The sequence below is a fragment of the Dendropsophus ebraccatus genome, chromosome 4 (assembly GCF_027789765.1).
Source record: "Dendropsophus ebraccatus isolate aDenEbr1 chromosome 4, aDenEbr1.pat, whole genome shotgun sequence".
NCBI classification, from domain to species: Eukaryota; Metazoa; Chordata; class Amphibia; order Anura; family Hylidae; genus Dendropsophus; species Dendropsophus ebraccatus.
In genome coordinates, this window is record NC_091457.1 from 169,072,884 (window position 1) to 169,094,198 (window position 21,315).

At 47.4% G+C, this 21,315-nt stretch overlaps 1 protein-coding gene across 6 annotated transcripts in view; it reads left to right on the forward strand.

Annotated features, from left to right (window-relative positions):
* Window positions 1-21,315, forward strand: part of DPYD (dihydropyrimidine dehydrogenase) — an 850,395-nt gene that overhangs the window by 134,208 nt on the left and 694,872 nt on the right. Inside the window, exon 1 of one of the 6 annotated variants that reach the window (XM_069967721.1) lies at window positions 6,568-6,835. The exons of the other annotated variants lie outside the window; for them this stretch is intronic. The gene's annotated coding sequence lies outside the window, so the exon portion shown is untranslated. Of the gene's footprint in view, window positions 1-6,567; window positions 6,836-21,315 lie in introns of those variants that run through there. 6 annotated transcript variants of the gene reach the window in all.

The window sequence follows — 21,315 nt, forward strand, 5'->3', positions numbered from 1 at the left end:
GGGGCCCAAAGAGTGCCACGAAAATATTCCCCACACCATGACACCACCACCACCAGCCTGAACCGCTGATACAAGGTAGGATGGATCCATGCTTTCATGTTGTTGGCGCCAAATTCTGACCATACCATCCGAATGTCGCAGCAGAAATCGAGACTCATCAGACCAGGCAACGTTTTTCCAATCTTCTACTGTTTCGATGAGCTTGTGCAAATTGTAGCCTCAGTTTCCTGTTCTTAGCTGAGAGGAGTGGCACCCGGTGTGGTCTTCTGCTGCTGTAGCCCATCTGCCTCAGAGTTGGCCGTACTGTGCGTTCAGAGATGCTCTTCTGCCTACCTTGGGTGTAACGGTTGGCTATTTGAGTCACTGTTGCCTTTCTATCAGCTGGAACCAGTCTGCCCATTCTCCTCTGACCTCTGGCATCAACAAGGCATTTCCGCCCACAGAACGGCCGCTCACTGGATGGTTTTTCTTTTTCGGACCATTCTCTGTAAACCCTAGAGATGGTTGTGCGTGAAAATCCCAGTAGATCAGCAGTTTCTGAAATACTCAGACCAGCCCTTCTGGCACCAACAACCATGCCACGTTCAAAGGCCTCAAATCACCTTTCTTCCCCATACTGATGCTCGGTTTGAACTGCAGGAGATTGTCTTGACCATGTCTACATGCCTAAATGCACTGAGTTGCCGCCATGTGATTGGCTGATTAGAAATTAAGTGGTAACGTGCAGTTGGACAGGTGTACCTAATAAAGTGGCCGGTGAGTGTATATATATCTCAAGTAACCAGACTTTCCTAACACTTTGCGTCTTCATATGGCACTAGTAATACTTCTGTGTATTTTCTGATTTTAGGTTTTATATTTTTTTTAAAGCCAGAGACATAAAACATCCAATCCCTCCTCTAAGTGACTTTGACCTTTTGTGAAAATCCTGAGAACTCTGAGAATTTCACATTTTTTTAAATACATTTTTGAAAAGTAATTCAAGTAAACAGACAGCGCGGTCTCCGGTTTCCTGACTCACCTCAAGATGGGGGAAAAAGTAAGAGCTGTCTATAAAAAGAATAAAGGAGGAAAGAGGAGGACATTGGGGTACGGATGGTGACATCTCAGCTAAAGCTATAGCTATAAATATCCTCCTCAGGCAGAAATTGCAACAAAGTTTGCACAAATTAGCTTCAGTAACTGAGCGAGGTTTTGCAGACTTTGTTTTAGAATTTGTTAAACATGGCGCCTGCACATAAAAAAAAAAAAAAAAAGTATGCTAATATGTCATCCTCTGTGTCTCCAGCCACCTCCAGTCTGCTCAGCCAATTACTGAGATGGGACAGCGCAGCTGCCAGTGATTGGCTGAGCAAGAGTGATAAGCCTGCTCAACCAATCATTGGCTTTGACGTTGTTCCATCTCAGTTACTGATTGGCTGAACAGGCTTTCATACTCTGGAGTGATGACCTGCTCAGCCAATCACTGGCTGAGTGAAATGGACTGAGGACACCGGGGGAGCACGGATAGGTAGGTAGAGAGGAGCAAACAACAGAACTGCACCAAAACAGCTAATAACCTGCAACTCTTAAGCTGTCTTACTGCTTTCGTTTGGACAAACCTGAATTTTATGCAAAAAACGTGGTGAACCTGCTGAACCTTTGAAAAGTTGTCTCATCTGTGCTTTCAGCTATAAGATCCCAGCAACCTCATTGGCAGCGGTGTCTGATTGGATACAAAGGACCATAAGGGTTCCCACAGTATTCTGCAGCGTCCTCACAAACATCATTACTAAATGGAGAAACTGAGATATAAGAAATGAGTAAATATATCACGGCATCATATGAGATCAGTTCTCTTGGGGTAACGTATCGCTTTTGATGCTACGGAATTGAGTTCCACGAGGGACATGACATTAAGAAGAAAAATTCCATATCGCTTGGTATTGTAGAATTTATTTATGCGGTGAGAACCATCGGGACTGACGGGGCGTTCACTAAGCTCGACATTCAAGATGACTCCGTCTGAGCCAAAGGAAATGTCTTTACTTATCTCGAACAAAGACGACGGAATGAGCCGGGTGGAGGAGGCCGACTTCTCTGCTGTTCTCATTAGGAGATTCCTGATACCTTTCTAGTCAGACAGGAAGACAATGTTGGTGATCGCTTTCCGTGTTTTATAGGTTCAAAGGTAAATAGTAAAATCTGTGAGGAAGAATTCAATCCCAACTCTTTGCCATTGGCAGGATGGAGGATTACTGTTGGCAGTATACAGTCATGGCCAAAAGTTTTGAGAATGACACAAATCTTATATTTTCCCATGATCCTCTGCCCTCTGGTTGTTATGTGTGTTTGTCAGATGTTTTTATCACATACAGAAATATAATTGCAATCATATTAGGAGTAACAGAAGCTTATGCTGACACCTAGAATGAGTTACTGCAGCAAGTCAATATTTGCAGTGTTGCAGCTTCTTCTTCAGGACCTCTGCAATTCTCCCCGGCTGCTCTCACCCAACTTCTGGACCAAATCCTGACTGATAGCCATCCATTGTTGCACAATCAATGCTTGCATTTTGTCAGAATTTGTTGTTTTTTGTTTGTCCACCCGTCTCTTGATGATTGACCACAAGTTCTCAATGGGATTAAGATCTGGGGAGTTTCCAGGCCATGGACCCAAAATCTCTATGTTTTGTTCCCTGAGCCATTTAGTTATCACCTTTGCTTTATGGCAAGGTGCTCCATCATGCTGGAAAAGGCATTGTTGGTGGCCAAACTGCTCTTGGACGGTTGGGAGAAGTTGCTCTTGGAGGACATTCTGGTCCCATTCTTTACTCATGGCTGTGTTTTTAGGCAAGACTGTGAGAGCCGATTCCCTTGGCTGAGAAGCAACCCCACACATGAATGGTTTCAGGATGCCGGTAACAGTTGGTATGAGACAAGACTGGTGGTAGCGCTCACCTCGTCTTCTCCCAATAAGCTGTTTTCCAGATGTCCCAAACAATCGGAAAGGGGATTCATCAGATACAATAGCAAAATCCAAAAAACAAAAAAGAGATACTGTCCTCGCGCAGACCATATATGAAATCTTTAGTTTATTGGTACATAAATATCCATAGGTAACGCGTTTCGAGAGTCTTATGCTCTCTTTATCAAACCTCCAGGATGATTAGAACGATACATAGATCAAAGTCCATATATACCCTCATACATATGTCGGGCCTGCCCACATGCGGGCCGTAACGGAAGTCCAATCACAATCTATTGCATAACAAACTATACTACAGTCACATAACCTAAATGTGCATCGTATAGCTGTGACATATCGCATGATTCAGAATGCATAAATAAATAAAAGTACATCTCATAGACTCACCATGCTCTCTCTCTGGGACTCTGCGTCGGTCTGGGACCTTGGCGCATGCGTACTCTGGTCCTACTCTCCTAGGCAACCGGAGACGCTATAGGTCCTATGTGTGTTAATCGGAAGAGGGAGAAGGATGGAAAGGAATAGGATTAACCCCTATTGTTCCAAAAGAACTCAAACGGAACGGTATATAGTCCTGTATATTACTATGATCCACTTAAGATGTTAGATAAGCGTCCCGTATTAGCTTTTAACAGCCCGGGGAGTAAAATTTGTAGTAATGAAACGGATGAATATTATAATCAGATACAATGACTTTCCCCCAGTCCTCAGCAGTCCTCTCCCTGGACCTTTCCCCCAGTCCTCAGCAGTCCTCTCCCTGGACCTTTCCCCCAGTCCTCAGCAGTCCACTCCCTGCACCTTTCCCCCAGTCCTCAGCAGTCCACTCCCTGGACCTTTCCCCCAGTCCTCAGCAGTCCACTCCCTGGACCTTTCCCCCAGTCCTCAGCAGTCCACTCCCTGCACCTTTCCCCCAGTCCTCAGCAGTCCACTCCCTGGACCTTTCCCCCAGTCCTCAGCAGTCCACTCCCTGGACCTTTTTCCCCAGTCCTCAGCAGTCCACTCCCTGGACCTTTCCCCCAGTCCTTAGCAGTCTACTCCCTGGACGTCTTGCAGAATATCAGTCTGTCCCTGATGTTTTTCTGGAGAGAAGTGGCTTCTTTGCTGCCCTCCATGAGACCAGGCCTTGCTCCAGGAGTCTCCGCAGTCTCACAGTGCACAGTGCAGATGCCCTCACACCTGCCTGCTGCCATTCCTGAGCAAGCTCTGCACTGCTAGTAGCCCCATCCCACAGCTCAACCACTTTTAAGAGACGGTCCTGGCGCTTGCTGGTCTTTCTTGGGCGCCCTGGAGCCTTTTTGGCAACAATGGAAGCTCTCTCCTTGAAGTTCTTGATGATGCGATAGATTAGTGACTGAGGTGCAATCTTTCTAGCTGTTATACTCTTCCCTGTTCGGCCATTTTTGTGCAGTGAAATGATGTCTGCACATGTTTCTTTACAGATAACCATGGTAACAGAAGAGAAACAATGATGTCAAGCACCAGCCTCCTTTTAAAGTGTCCACTTGTGTAATTCTTAATCATCACAGATTGATCTCCAGCCCTGTCCTCATCAACACCCACACCTGTGTTACTGGAGCAATCACTGAAACAATGTTAGCTGCTCCCTGTAAGGCTGGGCTGCAATGATGGTGAAATGTGTTTTGGGGGATAAAGTTAATTTAAAACATTCTCTTTTAAAAACTGAAGCCGTAGACTTTGTAAAAATTAATATTTGTATCATTATCAAAACTTTTGGCCATGACTGTATAGGGTTACGGTTGGCAGTATGGAGGATTACTGTTGGCAGTATGGAGGATTACTGTTGGATGATGGAGGATTACCGTTGGCAGTATGGAGGATTACCGTTGGCAGTATGGAGGATTACCGTTGGCAGTATGGAGGATTACCGTTGGCAGTATGGAGGATTACTGTTGGATGATGGAGGATTACTGTTGGATGATGGAGGATTACCGTTGGCAGTATGGAGGATTACCGTTGGCAGTATGGAGGATTACCGTTGGCAGTATGGAGGATTACCGTTGGATGATGGAGGATTACTGTTGGATGATGGAGGATTACTGTTGGATGATGGAGGATTACCGTTGGCAGTATGGAGGATTACCGTTGGCAGTATGGAGGATTACCGTTGGCAGTATGGAGGATTACCGTTGGCAGTATGCAGGATTACTGTAAATAATTCACCTGACTTTATGTTCTCAGGATATACACTGGTCAGACATAAGATGAAACCCACCGGTGCAGTAAACCCCATAGATGATCTGGTGACACTGGCGCCTGTTAGCTATGGGATATACAGTATAAGGCAGCTCGTGAGCAGTCCGTTCTTGTTGATGTTGGAAGCAGGAAAAATAGTAAAGTTTAAGGACCCCTGCCCACCACTGAACATGTCTACAATAGGCAGGTGATTGTCTGAACTGGAGCATAAAGCAATGGAAGGAGGAGTCTGGTGTGATGGGTCACGTTCTCCATCATGTAGATGGCCGGATGTGTCACTCACCTGGGGAGGAGATGGCACCAGGATGCACTATGAGAAGAAGACAGGATGGCGGGGGAAGTTTGATAGGCAATGTTCTGCAGCTTACCTTGTATCTGGGCATCATATGGATGTTACTGTGACACCGACCACCTACCTAACCCTTGTAAACACCAAGTCCGCTCCCCCCCCCCCTTTATGGCAGCGGGACCCCCTAATGGCAGCGGTCAGCAGGATAATGCCCGGGGCCGCACTGCAGACATTGTTCAGGGAGGAGAACAATAATGATATGGCTTTCCGTGGATGGGATCATTAGCAATTACCTGTGATCACCGCAAGCAGCCTCGGACTGGGCCACCGGGGAGCCGGGGAAACCCCCGGTGGGCCCCTCCCCCTTCCTCCCTATTGGTGGGCCCCTTAGCAGGAGGCTTCCCGTTTATTTGCTCAAGGCCCCATATGCGGTACATTTCTCCCTGCAGCTGCAGAGGCCTGTCACCTGGTCACTGCCTCTGTATAGTGAGGTGTATGGGCCGGGCAGTGACCATGGTGACAGGCAGCAGTGTAATGTGGAGCGCGGTGTCTCTCTGTATAGTGAGGTGTATGGGCCGGGCAGTGACCATGGTGACAGGCAGCAGTGTGATGTGGAGCGCGGTGTCTCTCTGTATAGTGAGGTGTATGGGCCGGGCAGTGACCATGGTGACAGGCAGCAGTGTAATGTGGAGCGGGTGTCTCTGTATAGTGAGGTGTATGGGCCGGGCAGTGACCATGGTGACAGGCAGCAGTGTAATGTGGAGCGCGGTGTCTCTCTGTATAGTGAGGTGTATGGGCCGGGCAGTGACCATGGTGACAGGCAGCAGTGTAATGTGGAGCGCGGTGTCTCTCTGTATAGTGAGGTGTATTGGCCGGGCAGTGACCATGGTGACAGGCAGCAGTGTAATGTGGAGCGCGGTGTCTCTCTGTATAGTGAGGTATATGGGCCGGGCAGTGACCATGGTGACAGGCAGCAGTGTGATGTGGAGCGCGGTGTCTCTCTGTATAGTGAGGTGTATGGGCCGGGCAGTGACCATGGTGACAGGCAGCAGTGTAATGTGGAGCGCGGTGTCTCTCTCCTCTCCCGGCCCCTCCCCCACCTCCTCCTCTCTGGCTGCTCAGTGGGGACACAGCCGGAGGGGAGAGCGCCCCCTGCAGCAGCTATGACAGGCTGCCTGTAACAGAAGGCCTCCTGCTGGGTGATGTCTCTGCATGTGGAGCTCCCCCAGAGCAGACAGGCCTCCAGTATCCAGCTCTCCGGTCGGGACAGAAGGGGAGGGCAGTAGGGATTGTCTGCACACACCATGCAGCTCTCTGATCCCTCCACATACATCTCCTGCACACCTGTCCTGCTCTTCATGAAGGGTGAGTGTGCTTATGTGTGTGCAAATATGTGTGTTATGTCAACATTATGTAGGATGGTGTGTAATGTGTAAGGGCTGAACTGGGAGGTGAAGGTTCTCTCCACTACAGCTAATACTTTTCCCAATATACTATACTAGTGCTATGTGTCAGCAATACAACTACTACCCTCAATATACTATACTAGTGCTATGTGTCAGCCATACAACTACTACCCTCAATATACTATACTAGTGCTATGTGTCAGCAATACAACTACTACCCTCAATATACTATACTAGTGCTATGTGTCAGCAATACAACTACTACCCTCAATATACTATACTAGTCCTATGTGTCAGCAATACAACTACTACCCTCAATATACTATACTAGTGCTATGTGTCAGCAATACAACTACTACCCTCAATATACTATACTAGTCCTATGTGTCAGCAATACAACTACTACCCTCAATATACTATACTAGTGCTATGTGTCAGCAATACAACTACTACCCTCAATATACTATACTAGTCCTATGTGTCAGCAATACAACTACTACCCTCAATATACTATACTAGTCCTATGTGTCAGCAATACAACTACTACCCTCAATATACTAGTGCTATGTGTCAGCAATACAACTACTACCCTCAATATACTATACTAGTGCTATGTGTCAGCAATACAACTACTACCCTCAATATACTATACTAGTGCTATGTGTCAGCAATACAACTACTACCCTCAATATACTATACTAGTGCTATGTGTCAGCAATACAACTACTACCCTCAATATACTATACTAGTCCTATGTGTCAGCAATACAACTACTACCCTCAATATACTATACTAGTGCTATGTGTCAGCATGTAGTTGTATAGCTGTGTCAGCACTAGTATAGTATATTGGGGATAGTAGTTGTATGGCTGACATAGCACTAGTATAGTATATTGGGGATAGTAGTTGTATGGCTGACATAGCACTAGTATAGCATATTGGGGATAGTAGTTGTATAGCTATGTGTCAGCAATACAACTACTATCCTCAATATACAATGCTAGTGCTATGTGTCAGCCATACAACTACAAGTACTACCCCCATAATACTATACTGTGTGTGTGTCCGCTATACTACAGCTACCCCCAACATACTATACTGTGTGTGTCAGCCATACTACTGCTACCCCCAACATACTTTACTGTGTGTGTGTGTGTGTCCGCCATACTACTGCTACCCCCAACATATTATATTGTGTGTGTCCGCCATACTACTGCTTCCCCCAACATACTATACTGTGTGTCCGCCATACTACTGCTATCCCCAACATACTATACTGTGTGTCCGCCATACTACTGCTACCCCCAACATACTATACTGTGTGTCCGCCATACTACTGCTTCCCCCAACATACTATACTGTGTGTCCGCCATACTACTGCTATCCCCAACATACTATACTGTGTGTCCGCCATACTACTGCTACCCCCAACATATTATACTGTGTGTCCGCCATACAACTACTACCCCCAACATACTATACTATGTGTGTGTCAGCTATACTACAGCTACCCCCAACATACTATACTGTGTGTGTCAGCCATACTACTGCTACCCCCAACATACTATACTGTGTGTCCACCATACTACTGCTACCCCCAACATACTATACTGTGTGTGTGTGTGTGTGTGTGTGTCCGCCATACTACTGCTACCCCCAACATATTATATTGTGTGTGTCCGCCATACTACTGCTTCCCCCAACATACTATACTGTGTGTCAGCCATACTACTGCTACCCCCAACATACTATACTGTGTGTGTGTGTGTGTCCGCCATACTACTGCTACCCCCAACATATTATATTGTGTGTCCACCATACTACTGCTACCCCCAACATACTATACTGTGTGTCCACCATACTACTGCTACCCCCAACATACTATACTGTGTGTCCACCATACTACTGCTACCCCCAACATACTATACTGTGTGTCAGCCATACTACTGCTACCCCCAACATACTATACTGTGTGTCAGCCATACTACTGCTACCCCCAACATACTATACTGTGTGTCCACCATACTACTGCTACCCCCAACATACTATACTGTGTGTCCACCATACTACTGCTACCCCCAACATACTATACTGTGTGTCAGCCATACTACTGCTACCCCCAACATACTATACTGTGTGTGTGAGCCATACTACTACTAACTCTAACTACTTTAATAAAAACAAAAAAAGGGGAAAAATTGGCATCATCGCATGTGTAATTGCACTATTAAATTATCACCTTCCTAAACTCGCATGGTATACAGTGTTTGCAAAAAAACTAGTAATGCAGTGGTACCTTGGTTTAAGAGTAACTTGGTTTAGGAGCGTTTTGGTTTAAGAGCTCACAGTTTTTCAAAATTGTGACTTGGTGTAAGAGCATTGCTTTGGTGTAAGAGCTCCCTGTACTGGGTTGGAGGAGGAGTGGGGGAGGGGCATGGTCTGCATAGCGGGGTCTACAGCCCTGTACTCTGACCCTGGAAGTCTCCCTCACCTTCCAATCATAGCAGATCCACTTCAGGCTGGGGATTACATCAGGGGACAGGACTGTGGAGGTAATCTCTTCATAGCTGTAACCCCTCTCTCCTTGGACAGAGAGTGCTGTTATACTGTACCCACATCTGCCCTGCTGATTCCTTCATGCTCGCTGCAGTCTCTGTCAGCCCTTGTGTTTCCCATCCTCTCCATTACTGTACAGTAACTTATAATATCACAGATTCTGCTGTTTCTGAATGTTTGTTTCATCTGTTTTACATGTTATTCAGAATAATAAATCATTATTTTGGGGGTGTGGAACCAATTGTCTGCATTTCTATGATTTCTTATGGGAAAATTTGCTTTGGTATAAAAGAGTGGATTTGGAATACAAGCACGGTCCTGGAACGAATTATGCTCGTAATCCAAGGCACCACTGTACATGCAAACACGGTACCGAAAAGCTGCAGACCATGGTGCACAAAAATAACTCTCAGACAGCCCTACAGGTTGAAAGATTAAAAAAGTTATGGCAATCAGAATACAGCAATTTTGAACAGTCTTAAGATTGGGGAGCATTATATCTGCAGTCGCGGGGGTGGGGGGGTGGGGGGGCAGCATTATATTGAATTATTATGGGGGTTATATGCTAAGTACCGAAATGGTATCAAGTATCAAAATAAAAAAGTTGGTATTGGTATTAAACTCAAAAATCTGGTTTCGTGACATCACTAATGTATATAATGTCATGCACTGTATGTTATACACATGTGTGATGTGTGTGCGTATATATATATATATATATATGTGTGTGTGTGTGGGGTGGGTGTATATATGATGTCATGCTTTTTGTGCATTAGGTCCTCCTGTTCACATGAAAAAAATGTTCTAAGGGTGCCTTAACACACACTGGATCTGCAGCGGATGATTTGATTTGGAGCCTCTTCATAGAGGGCAGGGAATTCCCACCCACTGGGGGCGGGCCGGTTGACCTCCAGTGCTTCAGCACGGCCTGGTACCGCTGGATAGAATGGCGCCATACACAGGAACCGGGCCGCGGTTCCTCATGACGGCGCCGTTCTATCGGTGTGTTAAATTCAAGAGGATGTACCTGGTGGTACATCCTCTTTAAAGGGGTGTTCTCACCTGCTAACATGCAGCACACAGCAGTGAACTGAATTTCTGCAGACGAGAAATTCCCTTTAAAAAAAAAAAAACATTCTAAACATTCTATGCTGTTTGCATATGGTGCCACTAAACGATTGCATATGTGACTGGCAATGTGCATGCATCGTTGGTAACAGACGGGTTTATGCAAAGTCGCTGTACTAATGTTAAAGGTTTGGCGCTGGTTGTGTCTTTGTATGTAGGGTGGGCCCCTAGAATCAGTTTCCCTGGTGGGCCCAAGGTACCCAGTCCGACACTGACCGCAAGAATCTAGCAGTAGGTGTTGAGTTTCCCTACAGCGCCACCACAGGACAACTGAAGCAGTGTGGATAATGGGCAGTAAGTATAATACCCTGTACTGTTGATGGGTATAGCATTGCTTACCTGTCTGCTTCAATTCTAAAACCACCAAAAATCAGTTTGTGTTGCTCTGTAGTTGTCTCCCCTACCATGTTCTCTCAGTACTTCCTGTCATCCCACCCTGCCACCTGCCCTCCCACAGCACTCCTGCCAGTTCTGCTCTAGAGCTGTTGCATATCCCTTTAGTACAAAGAAAACTATTGCTTTACAGTCTGTATATCTGCAGCACCAGCTGTATTCATTCCCTGTCTTCTCCTCTGCCTGTGGCATTGTTTGGCACAAGGCTGCATGCTGTGGTGCTCAATGAGATTGTGCTCTATTTATTTACACAACATGTTGTGTTGTGCAGCGCAGTACACAAAGGGTCACATCAGTCCCAGACACTGTTGGTATATGGTCTTAGAGGGATGGAGGAAACTGCACAAACCTGGGGAGAATTAGGACCCAGGAGACCCCTGTCATTTCCAATACGCCGACTTGATTTGTGACGTATCCAAATGGCTTTTTAGTGGCTGGTTAATAGAAAGGAATGGACATGGGCCAGAAATAACCATAGTCCTAATTAACTCTTTCAGAATAATTTTTGGCGTTTCTGTCATTGTTAGAATAAATTGTCCAATTAAAATTTCAGTTGTTATATTCTTTCCTCTTGTTACAATATAAGAAATGGAAAGTGAGGGCAGAATAGTAAGAAATCTGCCGGTAAAATGTTTCCTAATGACAGATTTATAACTATGAAAAAGAGTTTTATGGAGGATTGTTCCATGCAAAGGAAATCAATGGTGATGTGACCGGGGCCTTAAAGGGGAACTCCTATCATCCTGTGAGTGATAAATGTGGGGAACTGAACTGTGACCACTGCTTATTGTTAATGGGGACCCAGTGCTATCTAGAGTATGTATGTATGTATGTATGTGTGTGTATATATATATATATATGGTTACAGCAGGACACCTGTGCTTTAGGGCAGTCTTCCTCGGGACCACCATCAGGTCATGTTTTGAGGCTTTCCTTAGTATTTCACATGTGTCATAGATTATACACTCACTATCACTTTAAGTAGCTCATTCTCAAAGGAGAAGTCTGGGCTCTGATTTTTTTTTTTAAATGCCAGAGAAGAGGTGGCTTAGCATACCATGCACCTACCTCCCCGGCTCCAGTACTGAGGTCCGCTGTCCTCCGCTCCGGATCCCGCTTCCTAGCCCCACCTTGGCTGCTAAGTGGCTGCGTAGGTCTGACATGTCACAACCGGGGTCCCCAAAAATGGATCAAAAGCATCAGATAATTTTTTTAGCTTACACAAACGTGGGCCATTAAGTTTTTGTGTATGCTAAAAAAAGGGATGCGGTTTAATCTGTTTTTTTTATCTGTTTTTTTTTATAATGGAAGCCAATCGAAAAGCGGATCAAAAAGAATTACAAATGCATCCATTTTCCATCAGTTTTTTTGCACAAAACGGATGAAAAAAAAAAAAAAAAAATGAATTGCAAAAACACAGTGTGAACCCAGCCTAAGTTTAGCCAAACCTGATCACTTGGTTGTTAAATCTCGCTGCCTAGGAAAGATGGATCCTTCAGCGATCGAGTTCTACTTTAAGGGGTGTATGTTCATTGTCATATTCTACGGGACCCCCGTGTTACACTGACATAAGATTGTGTTCCCTGTCCTGAAGCAAGCGGGTTGTCGTCATTCATCAGCACCTGCACTGCGAGGGAAGAAAGAGGTCATCCGGCTGCTCCTTGTGGGAACATAGCGGAACATAGAGCTATGTACTACAGGGAAGCCAGGACCCCTGTCATAATGACTACAGTCCCTGCTCTGTACACGGTTGAGGTTAATGTGCCATGCTGGGTTTAGGGTTACCACCATGACTGGCCTATAATATTCCTAGTGCGTATAAGAACATACATTTGTCCCATATTATACAGACTTCTTCTTTGCCATTCGGATTACGATTCCGGTCAGATTCCATTATGGCTGCGCATCTGCATTTCTTCCTATGTTGATGCTAGATCATCTCCCATTGCCTCATATGAAGCGGAGATGCAGCGCCAAAGTTATCATGCCTTCTTAATAAGTTATGTTATAAAACAGACACCACTCCCGGTGCGTATTCCAATTACCAGATAGTAAAAAAGCAACAAAACCTCATAATAGTGATTTTTCTATTTGATTCAGAAAGTTTAGCACAGCAGGAAAGTTGGCTTTTCACCTAAATTGTGCGCTCGATCTGCGATCGGGAGACTCTTCCTGTTGCTTTCATATATAAAGTTAATAACTATGGGGAGGGTGATAAATGAGGGAGCGGCGCTGGAATCCTCGCGAACCCTATATATCGGAGACGCCGCTTTAGTTTCCTATATGGGAAATTGTATAGAATGTGTGAATCTTTCGTTGCTCGTGTGAGGGCATAAAAATAGCCTAAATGGCCGGTAATTGAGGAGATTAAGGTTGCAGATATTAGCAGGAGATTGTAGAAAATTCATTAGGTGATGACTTTTAATAGGAATAATTGTGTTCTTAATCATAATTGTGCGGCAATTAAAAAAAGGAACACAAAGACGACTAATTGCAGATTAGAGGAGCCAAGCGGCTCTCGGAACTGAGGGGGAAATTACACCACAAAGAGCCGGTGGAAACTCTGCTATAATTGCTATTGAAACTGTAACGTGAACTCTGTTATTTACGTGGCTGCCGCTTTGACCGTATACATGTTGATATACAATGAGCAATCTTGCGTGTGCGCGGTTGGTCAGAAGTGGCGGCAATCTTTTGTGCTGACCTGATTGTTCTCATCTACATGATTCATAGGACTATAATAATGAGTTCTCTTTCAGCAACTGTATAATATTAATCATTTGAGTTTTATAAACTTTATGCTAAAGTACTAGATTTAGAGCAATGGCTGAAACACTGGTCTCCTCATGGTCATCCTTGTTACTGACTAAACGCATCCATTGTTACATTAGATCAGTGGTCTCCGACGACTGGTCCTCCAGCTATTGCAAAACTACAGCCCCCATTATGGATTTGTCACAGGCAAGTCCCATTATTTATGACCAGCAATTATCAGCTAGACTGAAGAGTAACTCCATAAGGTCCCAGTAAGCATAAAATGTATATGGAGCCATGCAGACTGCATCCCACAACAGCTGGAAGGTCCATAGAGCCAACACCACCATCCCGGTGGTCCCACACCTGATGGAGAGTCCATAGAGCCAACACCACCATCCCAAAAATGCAGAATTGGGTTCAGCTCTGGAGAACCTTGCTCATGCTCTTCCAATTAATTTCGGTCATTGATAACCGTGTGATAAGTAGCCTTGTATTGCCAGAAGATCCTGACCTCTCCAGGGGAGATAGCCTGCAGATAGGAGTGTATGTGATCTACAGGGAAGGGTTAATACCAAAATCAGCTCAGAGCGCCTCCAATGAATGAATGAGAAGAACATCCCCCAGACCATAATGCTGCCCCCACCAGTGTTCTTCCAGGAATGGCTGCAGGATGTTTCTTCTCTGACTTTTCTCTCATGATACGCCAACATTCATCCATAAAGGAGAAAATGTGACTCATCAGAGGACAACCCTTTCCCAATGACAGAGAAGACAGCCCTTTATCAACCAACCAGTGGAGAAGACAGCCCTTTATCAACCAACCAGTGGAGAAGACAGCCCTTTACCAACCAACCAGCGGAGAAGACAACCCTTTACCAACCAGTGGAGAAGACAGCCCTTTACCAACCAGCGGAGAAGACAACCCTTTACCAACCAGTAGAGAAGACAGCCCTTTACCAACCAACCAGCGGAGAAGACAGCCTTTTACCAACCAACCAGCGGAGAAGACAGCCCTTTACCAACCAGCGGAGAAGACAACCCTTTACCAACCAGCAGAGAAGACAGCCCTGTACCAACCAGCAGAGAAGACAGCCCTTTACCTACCAACCAGCAGAGACGACAGCCCTGTACCAACCAGCAGAGAAGACAGCCCTTTACCAACAAACCAGTGGAGAAGACAATCCCTTACCAACCAGCAGAGAAGACAGCCCTTTACCAACCAGCGGAGAAGACAGCCCTTTACCAACCAGCAGAGAAGACAGCCCTTTACCAACCAGCGGAGAAGACAGTCCCTTACCAACCAGCAGAGAAGACAACCCTTTATCATCCAGAGGAGAAGACAGCCCTTACCAACCAGCAGAGAAGACAGCCCTTTACCAACCAGAGGAGAAGACAGCCCTTTACCAACCAGCAGAGAAGACAGCCCTTTACCAACCAGAGGAGAAGACAGCCCTTTACCAACCAGCGGAGAAGACAGTCCCTTACCAACCAGCGGAGAAGACAGTCCCTTACCAACCAGCAGAGAAGACAGTCCCTTACCAACCAGCAGAGTAGACAGTCCCTTACCAACCAGCAGAGAAGACAGTCCCTTACCAACCAGCAGAGAAGACAGTCCCTTACCAACCAGCAGAGAAGACAGCCCTTTACCTACCAACCAGCAGAGAAGACAGCCCTGTACCAACCAGCAGAGAAGACAGCCCTTTACCAACAAACCAGTGGAGAAGACAATCCCTTACCAACCAGCAGAGAAGACAGCCCTTTACCAACCAGCGGAGAAGACAGCCCTTTACCAACCAGCAGAGAAGACAGCCCTTTACCAACCAGCGGAGAAGACAGTCCCTTACCAACCAGCAGAGAAGACAACCCTTTATCATCCAGAGGAGAAGACAGCCCTTACCAACCAGCAGAGAAGACAGCCCTTTACCAACCAGAGGAGAAGACAGCCCTTTACCAACCAGCAGAGAAGACAGCCCTTTACCAACCAGAGGAGAAGACAGCCCTTTACCAACCAGAGGAGAAGACAGCCCTTTACCAACCAGAGGAGAAGACAGCCCTTTACCAACCAGCGGAGAAGACAGTCCCTTACCAACCAGCGGAGAAGACAGTCCCTTACCAACCAGCAGAGAAGACAGTCCCTTACCAACCAGCAGAGTAGACAGTCCCTTACCAACCAGCAGAGAAGACAGTCCCTTACCAACCAGCAGAGAAGACAGTCCCTTACCAACCAGCAGAGAAGACAGTCCCTTACCAACCAGCAGAGAAGACAGCCCTTTACCAACCAGAGGAGAAGACAGCCCTTTACCAACCAGCAGAGAAGACAGCCCTTTACCAACCAGAGGAGAAGACAGCCCTTTATCATCCAGAGGAGAAGACAGCCCTTTACCAACCAGCGGAGAAGACAGTCCCTTACCAACCAGCAGAGAAGACAGTCCTGTACCAACCAGCAGAGAAGACAGCCCTTTACCAACCAGAGGAGAAGACAGCCCTTTACCAACCAGAGGAGAAGACAGCCCTTTACCAACCAGAGGAGAAGACAGCCCTTTACCAACCAGAGGAGAAGACAGCCCTTTACCAACCAGAGGAGAAGATAGCCCTGTACCAACCAGTGGAGAAGACAATCCTTTACCATCCAGAGGAGAAGACAGCCCTTTACCAACCAGCGGAGAAGACAGTCCCTTACCAACCAGTGGAGAAGAAAGTCCCTTACCAACCAGCAGAGAAGACAGCCCTTTATCATCCAGAGGAGAAGACAGCCCTTTACCAACCAGAGGAGAAGACAACCCTTTACCAATCATCAGAGAAGACAACCCTTTACCTACCAACAAAAGACAACCCTTTACCAGTCAGTGGAGTCCAATCTGTATACTGCCGGGAATACTGAAGCCTTTTCTAATGATGTAACTTAGTTATTAGAGGAGCAGTGACCATCTGTCTGCTCTGGAGCCTCATACATAGCAGGGATCACTGATTTGTTGTTGTACACATGTCTGGCGCCCCCTGGGTCATTATGGCGGTGAGCTGCTCCACTGTAGTGTGTTGTCCGCCCTCGAGCACATTCACAGCACATTCACCTCTCACATCAGTTGTGCATGGTGCTCCACAGTCTCCATGTCTCTTATTCATAGTGGTGCCATTTGTCCCCTCACCATACACCATACAAAGAGCAGGGCACTGTGCTGTGTCAGAAATACGGCCAGCCACGGCCCAGGATTAATAATCATATTCTTATCCATTACCCATGACGGCAGCCTTGGATATGTATGCAGACTATTGCACCCTGTTATATACCACTGAGCCGCTCACCACACATGACCTCTTCACGCTGCCGACATTAACTGTAGGAAGGGTCATAATAATGAGACTCTTCTGTGTGGTTTTGCAGCAGCCTGACAGCCATGGGCTGCAGAACATTAGATGATAGTGAAAGCAGCTGCTCCAAAACAGTATTTTCCAGCATCAGGAAAGTAACTATTATGGCTGCAGACAGTGGTGTAGTTACAACGGTCACAGCCACGACCAGACCCCCCTTGCCACCTCATTGTGTCCTACAGCTTCATGCATCCACGGGTCACACAGACACATGCATACCGGCTATTGCTGGACAATTTTCAGAGCCGGGAGGAAGCCATGGCCACGCTAACGTCCTGCGCTGTCCACGCCTACACCGGCCTTTGTGTACTGCTCACCCCTCTCTGCACCACCCAGCATCTGACTGCCCCATCCCCCACTTCTGAACATGAATCCCTGAAGAGGAGAAAGGCCCGGCATGCAAGTACTGGTGGAAATGCTTCCTGCCCCCCTCCTCTACTCAATAGGCTAATGTGCCCACCTGCCTCCCAGGCAGGGAGTGTGCAGGGGGTGCTTAAGTACAGTACAAGGGAAATCCTGGGGGAGAGGTGGTTACCTACAGCACTAGGGGCATCTACTGTATAGGGGGCATAGTACATACTAAGGAGGACTGGGGGAGCAGTGTGGAAGGGGGCATACCAAGGAGGAGAGTGGGGAGCACTGTGGACAGGGGCATACCAAGGAGAAGAGTGGGGGCACTGTGGACGGGGGCATACCAAGGAGGAGAGTGGGGGGGCACTGTGGACGGGGGCATACCAAGGAGGAGAGTGGGGGGGCACTGGGGACGGGGGCATACCAAGGAGGAGAGTGGGGGGGCACTGGGGACGGGCAGGGGCGTAGCTAATGTCTCCTGGGCCCTGGTGCGAGAGGCCAACTTGGCCCCCCCCCTCCTTTCACGACCAAGTGATGCTATTGGTGTGTGTGTATATGTGTGGGTGTATATATATATATATATATATATATATATATATATATATATACACACACACACCAAGTCAGATATTACCACTAACACCAGCATATTGGAAGAGAAAGTATTATCACCGTACATATTACCGCCATACTGTTACCGACCAAATCCTGTATACTGAGACCAATATTACCAGTAATACCAGTATATAGGAAGGAAACATTACCGCCACACCACAACCACTACCATCACCACCATATTGTTACTGACCAAATCCAGTATACTAAATCACCTCATCCAGTCATATAGAGGTGGCCCCAGCTCTACACAGGTTCTATACACCATATACATTACAGTGCAGTTATATCAGGTGACTCACATGGGGACGTCTTCTCTGATCGGAGTTCTTCCCTTTTCATCTTCTCCATCCGTCCTGGGCCATTATGAGAACTTCTCCGAGCCACGAATCCACAGAATCTGCCAGACAGACATATTAGTCTCCTCACTCTGGCACCATCGTCATCTCTCTACACACTGCACATCTGTATTGTCCCCTTTACACCCTTCATTTAGTGGGTAGTCCTGACTCTATGTGACCCCCTAATAATATATGCCCCCCTCTGTGTATTCCCTCTCCCCCTATGTTGCCCCCTCAAATAGATGGCCCCTCTCCCCCCATGTTGCCCTCCTTATAGATGGCCCCCTATCCCCCCACCCTCCCTTATAGATGGCCTCCTCTCCCCCTCCCTTATAGATGGCCCCCTCTCCCCCTCCCTTATGGATGATCCCCTCTCCCCCCACCCTCCCTTATAGATGGTCCCCTTTCCCCCCCCCCTCCCTTATAGATGGCCCCCTCTCCCCCTCCCTTATGGATGATCCCCTCTCCCCCCACCCTCCCTTATAGATGGTCCCCTTTCCCCCTCCCTTATAGATGGTCCCTCTTTCCCCCCCCAGCCTCGTAGATGGTCCCCTTTCCCCCCACCCTCATAGATGCCCCCCTTTCCCCACCCTCATAGATGCCCCCCTTTCCCCCCCACCCTCATAGATGCCCCCTCCTTCCCCCCACCCTCATAGATGCCCCCTCCTTCCCCCCACCCTCATAGATGCCCCCTTCTTTCCCCCCACCCTCATAGATGCCCCCCTCTTTCCCCCCACCCTCATAGATGGTCCCCTCTCCCCCTCTCCCCCCCCATACCAAGGAGGAGAGAGGGGGACATTATGGAAGGGGTATATTAAAAATATATGCAGCCATTATAGCTTTGTTCTTATCATGCAGGGGGAGGTGTGGCATTCCGGGGGCCCCAAGTTGACTCCTTGCACCAGGGCCCATTAGACATTAGCTACTCCCCTGGCTACAGAGGACAGCCCAATGGCCTGTCCATCACATGCAGTAGATTTCAGTTCTAAAAATGGCACCATCTAAGTGATAGCTGCAGATCCCAGTCCTAGGAGCTTAAAGTCACCAATATGCTAGGAAGAAGGGTATTTTGCACTGTATCCTGTGTTCTTATTCTGTGTTCTCTGGGATTGTTACATGTCTGTTATTCTTGTGCCAAGTAAAGATCGGTTAATTTTCCATGATTTTGGCTTCTGCTGACATCTCAACACCCCGTTACATGGAATATAGAATGGAAGGCTTATGTGACACTGAGAAGCATGGTATAGCGTGCTGTGGTGGTCTGTCCAGTCTGAAGGGGCATCAGAGGATCAGTGACTGTCTATCTGCTCCGGAGACCCATACACAGTAGGGATCACTGATCTTGTGTTACACACGGTGCCCCCTGGATCATTATGGGATGAGTTGCTCCCCTGTAAAGTCTTTTCTGCCCCTCCAGCACATTCAGAGCCGACATTCACCTCTCACATCTTTGGCGCATGGTCTGAGGGGGACATCCGGTTCCTCTATCACATAACATTATAGGTCATAATGAGGATGTAGAAAAATAATATGAAAGCAAAGGACAATATACAGAAGGCCTGACATTATAGGTACTTGTTCACCATTGAAGCCAACTGGTAAACTGAAAGTATGACCAGCAGCACCAGCTCCCCAAACACGTCTTATTGTTGGATAAAACCACGAAAACCTTGTATGTTGTCTGGATCCTCTTGGCCGCACATGGTGGAAATGCCAACCCTAAGGACTGGAGCCGCTTGGTATGAAGCCGCTGGGTATGGAGCCCCTTGGTATGGAGCCGCTGGGTATGGAGCCACTGGGTATGGAGCCCCTTGGTATGGAGCCGCTGGGTATGGAGCCCCTTGGTATGAAGCCGCTGGGTATGGAGCCACTGGGTATGGAGCCCCTTGGTATGAAGCCGCTGGGTATGGAGCCCCTTGGTATGGAGCCGCTGGGTATGGAGCCCCTTGGTATGTAGCCGCTTGGTATGAAGCCGCTGGGTATGGAGCCCCTTGGTATGGAGCCCCTTGGTATGGAGCCGCTGGGTATGGAGCCCCTTGGTATGGAGCCGATGGGTATGGAGCCCCTTGGTATGAAGCCGCTGGGTATGGAGCCACTGGGTATGGAGACGCTGGGTATGGAGCCCCTTGGTATGAAGCCGCTGGGTATGGAGCCACTGGGTATGGAGACGCTGGGTATGGAGCCCCTTGGTATGAAGCCGCTGGGTATGGAGCCACTGGGTATGGAGACGCTGGGTATGGAGCCCCTTGGTATGAAGCCGCTGGGTATGGAGCCTGTATGATGGCGCACAGAGGCAATATGGCTCCTTGGAGCCGCACGTCCTAATTTTACTGCTCTGTTGGCGCCTTTGTGCACTGTATATATGGAGACGTTCTCCCCAACAAACAGTCTAATAGAATAAGCTGAGCTGATATCGGAGCTGCAGTATATGGCAGCGATATGGAAGCCCTATTATGGCTCCAAACAAAGAAAACTCCTAATACGGCTGTGATCATGGCGGTAAACCTAAAACTCTTGACATTCTGATGTAATGTGAGAGCTACGAACTCTTCATAATTTGTGCTATGTTCACACTACGTAAAACTACGGCCTTAGTTTTGAGGAGTTGGAACACAGCCTTATGTGCAATGGGATCCCGGCCTGGGGCGTACACACATCGTATACTCTCCGGCCGGGATCCCATGCAGCCGGGAAAAACTGACAGCTCAGTTTTCTGCGGCCGGAATTCACTGAATTCCGGCCGCAGAAAGACCTGTCAGTTCACACAGTGAAGCGAGCGGCTCCGGCTATGGGAAGCTCTGATGCGGGCCTGCGCTGATGCACTTGCATCAGAGCTCTGCGGCCGGACGGATCATCCAGCCAGCCGGGTCACGGAACAGCCGGTCTGTTACGTAGTGTGAACATAGCCTTGGGATGTTACATGGAGTCG